Genomic DNA, 15777 nt, shown 5'->3' with positions numbered 1-15777 from the left:
AGGTCACCATGGATGTATAGTTACCCAGGAGGTCACCATGGATATATAGTTACCCAGGAGGTCACCATGGATATATAGTTACCCAGGAGGTCACCATGGATATATAGTTACCCAGGAGGTCACCATGGATATATAGTTACCCAGGAGGTCACCATGGATGTATAGTTACCCAGGAGGTCACCATGGATGTATGGATATATAGTTACCCAGGAGGTCACCATGGATGTATAGTTACCCAGGAGGTCACCATGGATATATAGTTACCCAGGAGGTCACCATGGATATATAGTTACCCAGGAGGTCACCATGGATATATAGTTACCCAGGAGGTCACCATGGATATATAGTTACCCAGGAAGTCACCATGGATATATAGTTACCCAGGAGGTCACCATGGATGTATAGTTACCCAGGAGGTCACCATGGATGTATAGTTACCCAGGAGGTCACCATGGATGTATAGTTACCCAGGAGGTCACCATGGATGTATGGATATATAGTTACCCAGGAGGTCACCATGGATGTATAGTTACCCAGGAGGTCACCATGGATGTATAGTTACCCAGGAGGTCACCATGGATATATAGTTACCCAGGAGGTCGCCATGGATATATGGATGTATAGTTACCCAGGAGGTCACCATGGATATATAGTTACCCAGGAGGTCACCATGGATGTATAGTTACCCAGGAGGTCACCATGGATGTATAGTTACCCAGGAGGTCACCATGGATATATAGTTACCCAGGAGGTCACCATGGATGTATAGTTACCCAAGAGGTCACCATGGATATATAGTTACCCAGGAGGTCACCATGGATATATAGTTACCCAGGAGGTCACCATGGATGTATAGTTACCCAGGAGGTGACCATGGATGTATAGTTACCCAGGAGGTCACCATGGATGTATAGTTACCCAGGAGGTCACCATGGATATATAGTTATCCAGGAGGTCACCATGGATGTATAGTTACCCAGGAGGTCACCATGGATATATAGTTACCCAGGAGGTCACCATGGATATATGGATATATAGTTACCCAGGAGGTTCCCATGGATGTATAGTTACCCAGGAGGTCACCATGGATATATAGTTACCCAGGAGGTCACCATGGATCTATAGTTACCCAGGAGTTCACCATGGATATATAGTTACCCAGGAGGTCACCATGGATATATGGATATATAGTTACCTAGGAGGTCACCATGGATATATAGTTACCCAGGAGGTCACCATGGATATATAGTTACCCAGGAGGTCACCATGGATATATAGTTACCCAGGAGGTCACCATGGATATATAGTTACCCAGGAGGTCACCATGGATGTATAGTTACCCAGGAGGTCACCATGGATATATAGTTACCCAGGAGGTCACCATGGATGTATAGTTACCCAGGAGGTCACAATGGATGTATAGTTACCCAGGAGGTCACCATGGATGTATAGTTACCCAGGAGGTCACCATGGATATATAGTTACCCAGGAGGTCACCATGGATGTATAGTTACCCAGGAGATCACCATGGATGTATAGTTACCCAGGAGGTCACCATGGATGTATAGTTACCCAGGAGTCACCATGGATATATAGTTACCCAGGAGGTCACCATGGATGTATAGTTACCCAGGAGGTCACCATGGATGTATAGTTACCCAGGAGGTCACCATGGATGTATAGTTACCCAGGAGGTCACCATGGATGTATAGTTACCCAGGAGGTCACCATGGATGTATAGTTACCCAGGAGGTCACCATGGATATATAGTTACCCAGGAGGTCACCATGGATATATAGTTACCCAGGAGGTCACCATGGGTATATAGTTACCCAGGAGGTCACCATGGATATATAGTTACCCAGGAGGTCACCATGGATGTATAGTTACCCAGGAGGTCACCATTGATGTATGGATATATAGTTACCCAGGAGGTCACCATGGATGTATAGTTACCCAGGAGGTCACCATGGATGTATAGTTACCCAGGAGGTCACCATGGATGTATAGTTACCCAGGAGGTCACCATGGATATATAGTTACCCAGGAGGTCACCATGGATATATAGTTACCCAGGAGGTCACCATGGATATATAGTTACCCAGGAAGTCACCATGGATATATAGTTACCCAGGAGGTCACCATGGATGTATAGTTACCCAGGAGGTCACCATGGATGTATAGTTACCCAGGAGGTCACCATGGATGTATAGTTACCCAGGAGGTCACCATGGATGTATAGTTACCCAGGAGGTCACCATGGATGTATGGATATATAGTTACCCAGGAGGTCACCATGGATGTATAGTTACCCAGGAGGTCACCATGGATGTATAGTTACCCAGGAGGTCACCATGGATATATAGTTACCCAGGAGGTCACCATGGATATATAGTTACCCAGGAGGTCACCATGGATGTATGGATATATAGTTACCCAGGAGGTCACCATGGATATATAGTTACCCAGGAGGTCACCATGGATATATAGTTACCCAGGAGGTCACCATGGATATATAGTTACCCAGGAGGTCACCATGGATGTATAGTTACCCAGGAGGTCACCATGGATATATAGTTACCCAGGAGGTCACCATGGATGTATAGTTACCCAGGAGGTCACCATGGATATATAGTTACCCAGGAGGTCACCATGGATATATAGTTACCCAGGAGGTCACCATGGATATATAGTTACCCAGGAGGTCACCATGGATGTATAGTTACCCAGGAGGTCACCATGGATGTATAGTTACCCAGGAGTCACCATGGATATATAGTTACCCAGGAGGTCACCATGGATGTATAGTTACCCAGGAGGTCACCATGGATGTATAGTTACCCAGGAGGTCACCATGGATGTATAGTTACCCAGGAGGTCACCATGGATGTATAGTTACCCAGGAGGTCACCATGGATGTATAGTTACCCAGGAGGTCACCATGGATATATAGTTACCCAGGAGGTCACCATGGATATATAGTTACCCAGGAGGTCACCATGGATATATAGTTACCCAGGAGGTCACCATGGATATATAGTTACCCAGGAGGTCACCATGGATGTATAGTTACCCAGGAGATCACCATGGATGTATAGTTACCCAGGAGGTCACCATGGATGTATAGTTACCCAGGAGTCACCATGGATATATAGTTACCCAGGAGGTCACCATGGATGTATAGTTACCCAGGAGGTCACCATGGATGTATAGTTACCCAGGAGGTCACCATGGATGTATAGTTACCCAGGAGGTCACCATGGATGTATAGTTACCCAGGAGGTCACCATGGATGTATAGTTACCCAGGAGGTCACCATGGATATATAGTTACCCAGGAGGTCACCATGGATATATAGTTACCCAGGAGGTCACCATGGATATATAGTTACCCAGGAGGTCACCATGGATATATAGTTACCCAGGAGGTCACCATGGATGTATAGTTACCCAGGAGGTCACCATTGATGTATGGATATATAGTTACCCAGGAGGTCACCATGGATGTATAGTTACCCAGGAGGTCACCATGGATGTATAGTTACCCAGGAGGTCACCATGGATATATAGTTACCCAGGAGGTCACCATGGATATATAGTTACCCAGGAGGTCACCATGGATATATAGTTACCCAGGAAGTCACCATGGATATATAGTTACCCAGGAGGTCACCATGGATGTATAGTTACCCAGGAGGTCACCATGGATGTATAGTTACCCAGGAGGTCACCATGGATGTATAGTTACCCAGGAGGTCACCATGGATGTATAGTTACCCAGGAGGTCACCATGGATGTATGGATATATAGTTACCCAGGAGGTCACCATGGATGTATAGTTACCCAGGAGGTCACCATGGATGTATAGTTACCCAGGAGGTCACCATGGATATATAGTTACCCAGGAGGTCACCATGGATATATAGTTACCCAGGAGGTCACCATGGATGTATGGATATATAGTTACCCAGGAGGTCACCATGGATATATAGTTACCCAGGAGGTCACCATGGATATATAGTTACCCAGGAGGTCACCATGGATATATAGTTACCCAGGAGGTCACCATGGATGTATAGTTACCCAGGAGGTCACCATGGATATATAGTTACCCAGGAGGTCGCCATGGATGTATAGTTACCCAGGAGGTCACCATGGATATATAGTTACCCAGGAGGTCACCATGGATATATAGTTACCCAGGAGGTCACCATGGATATATAGTTACCCAGGAGGTCACCATGGATGTATAGTTACCCAGGAGGTCACCATGGATATATAGTTACCCAGGAGGTCACCATGGATATATAGTTACCCAGGAGGTCACCATGGATGTATAGTTACCCAGGAGGTCACCATGGATGTATAGTTACCCAGGAGGTCACCATGGATGTATAGTTACCCAGGAGGTCACCATGGATGTATAGTTACCCAGGAGGTCACCATGGATATATGGATGTATAGTTACCCAGGAGGTCACCATGGATATATAGTTACCCAGGAGGTCACCATGGATGTATAGTTACCCAGGAGGTCACCATGGATATATAGTTACCCAGGAGGTCATCATGGATATATAGTTACCCAGGAGGTCACCATGGATGTATAGTTACCCAGGAGGTCACCATGGATATATGGATATATAGGTACCCAGGAGGTCACCATGGATATATAGTTACCCAGGAGGTCACCATGGATGTATGGATATATAGTTACCCAGGAGGTCACCATGGATATATAGTTACCCAGGAGGTCACCATGGATATATAGTTACCCAGGAGGTCACCATGGATGTATGGATATATAGTTACCCAGGAGGTCACCATGGATATATAGTTACCCAGGAGGTCACCATGGATATATAGTTACCCAGGAGGTCACCATGGATGTATGGATATATAGTTACCCAGGAGGTCACCATGGATATATAGTTACCCAGGAGGTCACCATGGATATATAGTTACCCAGGAGGTCACCATGGATGTATAGTTACCCAGGAGGTCACCATGGATATATAGTTACCCAGGAGGTCACCATGGATGTATTGTTACCCAGGAGGTCACCATGGATGTATAGTTACCCAGGAGGTCACCATGGATGTATAGTTACCCAGGAGGTCACCATGGATGTATGGATATATAGTTACCCAGGAGGTCACCGTGGATATATGGATATATAGTTACCCAGGAGGTCACCATGGATATATAGTTACCCAGGAGGTCACCATGGATATATAGTTACCCAGGAGGTCACCGTGGATATATAGTTACCCAGGAGGTCACCATGGATATATAGTTACCCAGGAGGTCACCATGGATATATACACTGCTCAAAAAAATAAAGGGAACACTTAAACAACACAATGTAACTCCAAGTCAATCACACTTCTGTGAAATCAAACTGTCCACTTAGGAAGCAACACTGAATTACAATAAATTCCACATGCTGTTGTGCAAATGGAATAGACAAAAGGTGGAAATTATAGGCAATTAGCAAGACACCCCCAATAAAGGAGTGATTCTGCAGGTGGTGACCACAGACCACTTCTCAGTTCCTATGCTTCCTGGCTGATGTTTTGGTCACTTTTGAATGCTGGTGGTGCTCTCACTCTAGTGGTAGCATGAGACGGAGTCTACAACCCACACAAGTGGCTCAGGTAGTGCAGTTCATCCAGGATGGCACATCAATGCGAGCTGTGGCAAGAAGGTTTGCTGTGTCTGTCAGCGTAGTGTCCAGAGCATGGAGGCGCTACCAGGAGACAGGCCAGTACATCAGGAGACGTGGAGGAGGCCGTAGGAGGGCAACAACCCAGCAGCAGGACCGCTACCTCCGCCTTTGTGCAAGGAGGAGCACTACCAGAGCCCTGCAAAATGACCTCCAGCAGGCCACAAATGTGCATGTGTCAGCATATGGTCTCACAAGGGCTCCGAGGATCTCATCTCGGTACCTAATGGCAGTCAGGCTACCTCTGGCGAGCACATGGAGGCCTGTGCGGCCCCACAAAGAAATGCCACCCCACACCATGACTGACCCACCGCCAAACCGGTCATGCTGGAGGATGTTGCAGGCAGCAGAACGTTCTCCACGGCGTCTCCAGACTCTGTCACGTCTGTCACATGTGCTCAGTGTGAACCTGCTCTCATCTGTGAAGAGCACAGGGCACCAAAGGCGAATTTGCCAATATTGGTGTTCTCTGGCAAATGCCAAACGTCCTGCGCGGTGCTGAGCTGTAAGCACAACCCCCACCTGTGGACGTCGGGCCCTCATACCACCCTCATGGAGTCTGTTTCTGACCGTTTGAGCAGACACATGCACATTTGTGGCCTGCTGGAGGTCATTTTGCAGGGCTCTGGTAGTGCTCCTCCTTGCACAAAGGCGGAGGTAGCGGTCCTGCTGCTGGGTTGTTGCCCTCCTACGGCCTCCTCCACGTCTCCTGATGTACTGGCCTGTCTCTTGGTAGCGCCTCCATGCTCTGGACACTACGCTGACAGACACAGCAAACCTTCTTGCCACAGCTCGCATTGATGTGCCATCCTGGATGAGCTGCACTACCTGAGCCACTTGTGTGGGTTGTAGACTCCGTCTCATGCTACCACTAGAGTGAAAGCACCGCCTGCATTCAAAAGTGACCAAAACATCAGCCAGGAAGCATAGGAACTGAGAAGTGGTCTGTGGTCACCACCTGCAGAACCACTCCTTTATTGGGGGTGTCTTGCTAATTGCCTATAATTTCCACCTTTTGTCTATTCCATTTGCACAACAGCATGTGAAATTTATTGTCAATCAGTGTTGCTTCCTAAGTGGACAGTTTGATTTCACAGAAATGTGATTGACTTGGAGTTACATTGTGTTGTTTAAGTGTTCCCTTTATTTTTTTGAGCAGTGTAGTTACCCAGGAGGTCACCATGGATATATAGTTACCCAGGAGGTCACCATGGATGTATAGTTACCCAGGAGGTTACCCAGGAGGTCACCATGGATGTATAGTTACCCAGGAGATCACCATGGATGTATAGTTACCCAGGAGGTCACCATGGATGTATAGTTACCCAGGAGGTCACCATGGATGTATAGTTACCCAGGAGGTCATCATGGATGTATAGTTACCCAGGAGGTCACCATGGATATATAGTTACCCAGGAGGTCACCATGGATATATAGTTACCCAGGAGGTCACCATGGATGTATAGTTACCCAGGAGGTCACCATGGATGTATAGTTACCCAGGAGGTCACCATGGATGTATAGTTACCCAGGAGGTCACCATGGATATATAGTTACCCAGGAGGTCACCATGGATGTATAGTTACCCAGGAGGTCACCATGGATATATAGTTACCCAGGAGGTCACCATGGATGTATAGTTACCCAGGAGGTCACCATGGATATATAGTTACCCAGGAGGTCACCATGGATGTATAGTTACACAGGAGGTCACCATGGATATATAGTTACCCAGGAGGTCACCATGGATGTATAGTTACCCAGGAGGTCACCATGACCAGTACAGCACAGAGGATGGGTCCCAGCATGTTCCACAGTCCTCTCCGGTCCAGCTGCATGGACATCGCTACCAGCAGAGTACCTAGCATGAACAACATCTACACACACACCACACACACACACACACACACACACACACACACACACACACACACACACACACACCAAAACAAGCGTTAGCACGACATATCACGTCTGAGTGTGTGTGTTTGTCCTAGGTCTGTGAGTGTGTGTGTTTGTAGTAGGTCTGTGAGTGTGTGTGTTTGTACTAGGTCTGTGAGTGTGTGTGTTTGTCCTAGGTCTGTGAGTGTGTGTGTTTGTCCTAGGCCTGTGAGTGTGTGTGTTTGTCGTAGGTGTGTGAGTGTGTGTGTTTGTAGTAGGTCTGTGAGTGTGTGTGTTTGTCCTAGATCTGTGAGTGTGTGTGTACTAGGTCTGTGAGTGTGTGTGTTTGTACTAGGTCTGTGAGTGTGTGTGTTTGTAGTAGGTCTGTGAGTGTGTGTGTTTGTCCTAGGTCTGTGAGTGTGTGTGTTTGTCGTAGGTCTGTGAGTGTGTGTGTTTGTACTAGGTCTGTGAGTGTGTGTGTTTGTACTAGGTCTGTGAGTGTGTGTGTTTGTCCTAGGTGTGTGAGTGTGTGTGTTTGTCCTAGGTCTATGAGTGTGTGTGTTTGTCCTAGGTCTGTGAGTGTGTGTGTTTGTCGTAGGTCTGTGAGTGTGTGTGTTTGTACTAGGTCTGTGAGTGTGTGTGTTTGTACTAGGTCTGTGAGTGTGTGTGTTTGTCCTAGGTCTGTGAGTGTGTGTGTGTTAACGTACGTGTTTGAATGTGTCTCTGACTCGGGCCATGCAGAGAACAGTGACCCAGATAGAACAGACTGAACCCAGGAAGTCACAGTACTGGAGAGTGTCGTAATCCATGATACACATCACTGTTAAACCAGGCTGGTCACATGCATGGTAGAACTGGAGAGAGGAGAGGAGAGGAGAGGATAGGAGAGGACAGGAGGGGAGGGGAGGGGAGAGGAGGAGAGGAGAGGAGAGGATAGGAGAGGACGGGAGGGGAGGGGAGAGGAGACAGAGGAGAGGAGAGGAGAGGAGAGGAGGGGAGGGGAGGGGGGGAGAGGAGAGGAGGGGAGGGGAGAGGAGACAGAGGAGAGGAGACAGAGGAGAGGAGACAGAGGAGAGGAGACAGAGGAGAGGAGACAGAGGAGAGGAGAGGAGAGGAGACAGAGGAGAGGAGAGGAGGAGGGGAGGGGAGGGGAGGGGAGGGGAGAGGAGAGGAGGGGGGAGGAGGGGAGGGGAGGGGAGGGGAGAGGAGAGGAGAGGAGGGGAGGGGAGAGGAGAGGAGACAGAGGAGAGGAGACAGAGGAGAGGAGACAGAGGAGAGGAGACAGAGGAGAGGAGAGGAGACAGAGGAGAGGAGAGGAGAGGAGAGGAGAGGAGAGGAGAGGAGAGGACAGGAGAGAAAGTAGAGTAGAGTGGAGTGGAGAGACAGAGGAGAGAGGAGAGAGAGAGAGATTTCAACATACCAATTAGGATCTGGCTAAAAATACTTGAATCAGTTATAGAACCCATTGCCCTTTATGGTTGTGAGGTCTGGGGTCCGCTCACCAACCAATTATTCACTAAATGGGACAAACACCAAATTGAGACTAATATCCTCAGTGTACAACGTAGAACACCAAATAATGCAGAGCAGAATTAGGCCGATACCTGCTAATTATCAAAATCCAGAAAAGAGTTTTAAATTCCACAACCACCTAAAAGGAAGAGATGAACCCTAACCTTCCATAACAAAGCCATCACCTACAGAGAGATGAACCTGAGTTAGTGTGTATATATAACTCACAGTAGAGGAGAACATGGTGAAGAGGTAGACCGAGGCCTCAGTGATGTAACAGCGTCGGACAGCGATGACGATGGGAGGGATGAAGAGGAGGTTACTGAGCGTGAGCAGTAGGACTGCTGTCAGCTGACGACCGTAAGACTGGGCTGTGATGTCATCAGTACAGCCCCACCCACTCCAACCTGAACACACAAAATATGGCCAGTTTATTAGGTACACCACCACACTACATATACTATATATATAGTCAGAGGCCAGTTTATTAGGTACACCACCACACTACATATACTATATATATATATATACAGTCAGGGGCCAGTTTATTAGGTACACCACCACACTACATATACTATATATATATATACATAGTCAGGGGCCAGTGTATTAGGTACACCACCACACTACATATACTATATATATATATAGTCAGAGGCCAGTTTATTAGGTACACCACCACACTACATATACTATATATATGTCAGAGGCCAGTTTATTAGGTACACCACCACACTACATATACTATATATATGTCAGAGGCCAGTTTATTAGGTACACCACCACACTACATATACTATATATATATATATATATATATATATACAGACAGGGGCCAGTTTATTAGGTACACCACCACACTGACTGTATATATATAGTATATGTAGAGGCCAGTTTATTAGGTACACCACCACACTACATATACTATATATATATATATACAGACAGAGGCCAGTTTATTAGGTACACCACCACACTACATATACTATATATACTATATATATATATATATATATAGTCAGAGACCAGTTTATTAGGTACACCACCACACTACATATACTATATATATATAGTCAGAGGCCAGTTTATTAGGTACACCACCACACTACATATACTATATATATATATACAGACAGAGGCCAGTTTATTAGGTACACCACCACAGTACATATACTATATATATATAAATACAGTCAGAGGCCAGTTTATTAGGTACACCACCACACTACATATACTATATATATATAAATACAGTCAGAGGCCAGTTTATTAGGTACACCACCACACTACATATACTATATATATATATACAGTCAGAGGCCAGTTTATTAGGTACACCACCACACTGACTGTATATATACAGTATATGTAGAGGCCAGTTTATAAGGCACACCAACATACTACATATACTATATATATATACACTTTTTCATTTACAACATGATTCCATATAGTGTTGATGTCTTCACTATTATTCTACAATGTAGAAAAACCCTAGAATGAGTAGGTGTCCAAACTTTTGACCGATACTGTATATCTATGTGTGTGTGTGTGTGTGTGTGTGTGTGTGTGTGTGTGTGTGTGTGTGTGTGTGTGTGTGAGTGAGAGACCTACCGGCTTTGCAGACACAGGCAGCGTAGAGATAGGTGAACGACCTCAACAGTCGACACTCTCCAAAGGTCCCACAGTCATCGATACAGGCTGATACATGGAGCTGTGGTGTCACTGTCACGTTACCACAGACACTACTGGAGAGAGACATTAGATACAGGCTGATACATGGAGCTGTGGTGTTACTGTTACCACAGACACTACTGGAGAGAGACATTAGATACAGGCTGATACATGGAGCTGTGGTGTCACTGTTACCACAGACACTACTGGAGAGAGACATTAGATACAGGCTGATACATGGAGCTGTGGTGTTACTGTTACCACAGACACTACTGGAGAGAGACATTAGATACAGGCTGATACATGGAGCTGTGGTGTTACTGTTACCACAGACACTACTGGAGAGAGACATTAGATACAGGCTGATACATGGAGCTGTGGTGTTACTGTTACCACAGACACTACTGGAGAGAGACATTAGATACAGGCTGATACATGGAGCTGTGGTGTTACTGTCACGTTACCACAGACACTACTGGAGAGAGACATTAGATACAGGCTGATACATGGAGCTGTGGTGTTACTGTCACGTTACCACAGACACTACTGGAGAGAGACATTAGATACAGGCTGATACATGGAGCTGTGGTGTTACTGTTACCACAGACACTACTGGAGAGAGACATTAGATACAGGCTGATACATGGAGCTGTGGTGTTACTGTCACGTTACCACAGACACTACTGGAGAGAGACATTAGATACAGGCTGATACATGGAGCTGTGGTGTTACTGTTACCACAGACACTACTGGAGAGAGACATTAGATACAGGCTGATACATGGAGCTGTGGTGTTACTGTTACCACAGACACTACTGGAGAGAGACATTAGATACAGGCTGATACATGGAGCTGTGGTGTTACTGTTACCACAGACACTACTGGAGAGAGACATTAGATACAGGCTGATACATGGAGCTGTGGTGTTACTGTTACCACAGACACTACTGGAGAGAGACATTAGATACAGGCTGATACATGGAGCTGTGGTGTTACTGTTACCACAGACACTACTGGAGAGAGACATTAGATACAGGCTGATACATGGAGCTGTGGTGTTACTGTCACGTTACCACAGACACTACTGGAGAGACATTAGATACAGGCTGATACATGGAGCTGTGGTGTTACTGTTACCACAGACACTACTGGAGAGAGACATTAGATACAGGCTGATACATGGAGCTGTGGTGTTACTGTTACCACAGACACTACTGGAGAGAGACATTAGATACAGGCTGATACATGGAGCTGTGGTGTTACTGTTACCACAGACACTACTGGAGAGAGACATTAGATACAGGCTGATACATGGAGCTGTGGTGTTACTGTTACCACAGACACTACTGGAGAGACATTAGATACAGGCTGATACATGGAGCTGTGGTGTTACTGTCACGTTACCACAGACACTACTGGAGAGAGACATTAGATACAGGCTGATACATGGAGCTGTGGTGTTACTGTCACGTTACCACAGACACTACTGGAGAGAGACATTAGATACAGGCTGATACATGGAGCTGTGGTGTTACTGTCACGTTACCACAGACACTACTGGAGAGAGACATTAGATACAGGCTGATACATGGAGCTGTGGTGTTACTGTTACCACAGACACTACTGGAGAGACATTAGATACAGGCTGATACATGGAGCTGTGGTGTTACTGTCACGTTACCACAGACACTACTGGAGAGAGACATTAGATACAGGCTGATACATGGAGCTGTGGTGTTACTGTCACGTTACCACAGACACTACTGGAGAGAGACATTAGATACAGGCTGATACATGGAGCTGTGGTGTTACTGTTACCACAGACACTACTGGAGAGAGACATTAGATACAGGCTGATACATGGAGCTGTGGTGTTACTGTCACGTTACCACAGACACTACTGGAGAGACATTAGATACAGGCTGATACATGGAGCTGTGGTGTTACTGTCACGTTACCACAGACACTACTGGAGAGAGACATTAGATACAGGCTGATACATGGAGCTGTGGTGTTACTGTTACCACAGACACTACTGGAGAGAGACATTAGATACAGGCTGATACATGGAGCTGTGGTGTCACTGTTACCACAGACACTACTGGAGAGAGACATTAGATACAGGCTGATACATGGAGCTGTGGTGTTACTGTCACGTTACCACAGACACTACTGGAGAGAGACATTAGATACAGGCTGATACATGGAGCTGTGGTGTTACTGTTACCACAGACACTACTGGAGAGAGACATTAGATACAGGCTGATACATGGAGCTGTGGTGTTACTGTTACCACAGACACTACTGGAGAGAGACATTAGATACAGGCTGATACATGGAGCTGTGGTGTTACTGTCACGTTACCACAGACACTACTGGAGAGAGACATTAGATACAGGCTGATACATGGAGCTGTGGTGTTACTGTTACCACAGACACTACTGGAGAGAGACATTAGATACAGGCTGATACATGGAGCTGTGGTGTTACTGTTACCACAGACACTACTGGAGAGAGACATTAGATACAGGCTGATACATGGAGCTGTGGTGTTACTGTTACCACAGACACTACTGGAGAGAGACATTAGATACAGGCTGATACATGGAGCTGTGGTGTTACTGTTACCACAGACACTACTGGAGAGAGACATTAGATACAGGCTGATACATGGAGCTGTGGTGTTACTGTTACCACAGACACTACTGGAGAGAGACATTAGATACAGGCTGATACATGGAGCTGTGGTGTTACTGTCACGTTACCACAGACACTACTGGAGAGAGACATTAGATACAGGCCGATACATGGAGCTGTGGTGTTACTGTCACGTTACCACAGACACTACTGGAGAGAGACATTAGATACAGGCTGATACATGGAGCTGTGGTGTTACTGTTACCACAGACACTACTGGAGAGAGACATTAGATACAGGCTGATACATGGAGCTGTGGTGTCACTGTTACCACAGACACTACTGGAGAGAGACATTAGATACAGGCTGATACATGGAGCTGTGGTGTTACTGTTACCACAGACACTACTGGAGAGAGACATTAGATACAGGCTGATACATGGAGCTGTGGTGACACTGTCACGTTACCACAGACACTACTGGAGAGAGACATTAGATACAGGCTGATACATGGAGCTGTGGTGTCACTGTTACCACAGACACTACTGGAGAGAGACATTAGATACAGGCTGATACATGGAGCTGTGGTGTTACTGTTACCACAGACACTACTGGAGAGAGACATTAGATACAGGCTGATACATGGAGCTGTGGTGTCACTGTCACCACAGACACTACTGGAGAGAGACATTAGATACAGGCTGATACATGGAGCTGTGGTGTTACTGTCACGTTACCACAGACACTACTGGAGAGAGACATTAGATACAGGCTGATACATGGAGCTGTGGTGTTACTGTTACCACAGACACTACTGGAGAGAGACATTAGATACAGGCTGATACATGGAGCTGTGGTGTTACTGTCACCACAGACACTACTGGAGAGAGACATTAGATACAGGCTGATACATGGAGCTGTGGTGTTACTGTCACGTTACCACAGACACTACTGGAGAGAGACATTAGATACAGGCTGATACATGGAGCTGTGGTGTTACTGTCACGTTACCACAGACACTACTGGAGAGAGACATTAGATACAGGCTGATACATGGAGCTGTGGTGTTACTGTTACCACAGACACTACTGGAGAGAGACATTAGATACAGGCTGATACATGGAGCTGTGGTGTTACTGTTACCACAGACACTACTGGAGAGAGACATTAGATACAGGCTGATACATGGAGCTGTGGTGTTACTGTTACCACAGACACTACTGGAGAGAGACATTAGATACAGGCTGATACATGGAGCTGTGGTGTTACTGTTACCACAGACACTACTGGAGAGAGACATTAGATACAGGCTGATACATGGAGCTGTGGTGTTACTGTTACCACAGACACTACTGGAGAGAGACATTAGATACAGGCTGATACATGGAGCTGTGGTGTTACTGTTACCACAGACACTACTGGAGAGAGACATTAGATACAGGCTGATACATGGAGCTGTGGTGTTACTGTCACGTTACCACAGACACTACTGGAGAGAGACATTAGATACAGGCTGATACATGGAGCTGTGGTGTTACTGTCACGTTACCACAGACACTACTGGAGAGAGACATTAGATACAGGCTGATACATGGAGCTGTGGTGTTACTGTCACGTTACCACAGAAACTACTGGAGAGAGACATTAGATACAGGCTGATACATGGAGCTGTGGTGTCACTGTCACGTTACCACAGACACTACTGGAGAGAGACATTAGATACAGGCTGATACATGGAGCTGTGGTGTCACTGTCACCACAGACACTACTGGAGAGAGACATTAGATACAGGCTGATACATGGAGCTGTGGTGTTACTGTTACCACAGACACTACTGGAGAGAGACATTAGATACAGGCTGATACATGGAGCTGTGGTGTTACTGTTACCACAGACACTACTGGAGAGAGACATTAGATACAGGCTGATACATGGAGCTGTGGTGTTACTGTCACGTTACCACAGACACTACTGGAGAGAGACATTAGATACAGGCTGATACATGGAGCTGTGGTGTTACTGTTACCACAGACACTACTGGAGAGAGACATTAGATACAGGCTGATACATGGAGCTGTGGTGTTACTGTCACGTTACCACAGACACTACTGGAGAGACATTAGATACAGGCTGATACATGGAGCTGTGGTGACACTGTCACGTCACAGCTGTGGTGTTATATTACCAGCCGTGGTGTTATATTACCAGCCGTGGTGTTATATTACCAGCCGTGGTGTTATATTACCAGCCGTGGTGTTATATTACCAGCCGTGGTGTTATATTACCAGCCGTGGTGTTATATTACCAGCCGTGGTGTTATATTACCAGCCGTGGTGTTATATTACCAGCC

General features: G+C 46.3%; 1 pseudogene; it reads right to left on the bottom strand.

The window, feature by feature from the left end:
• LOC129842396 (transmembrane protein 8B-like) overlaps positions 1–15777 on the bottom strand; it is a 79287-nt pseudogene that overhangs the window by 24706 nt on the left and 38804 nt on the right.

This window comes from Salvelinus fontinalis, unplaced genomic scaffold (genome assembly GCF_029448725.1).
Source record: "Salvelinus fontinalis isolate EN_2023a unplaced genomic scaffold, ASM2944872v1 scaffold_0037, whole genome shotgun sequence".
In the NCBI taxonomy this organism is placed as follows: Eukaryota; Metazoa; Chordata; class Actinopteri; order Salmoniformes; family Salmonidae; genus Salvelinus; species Salvelinus fontinalis.
The sequence above is the reverse complement of the archived record's forward strand: the minus strand, read 5'-3'. Positions and strand labels throughout refer to the sequence as shown.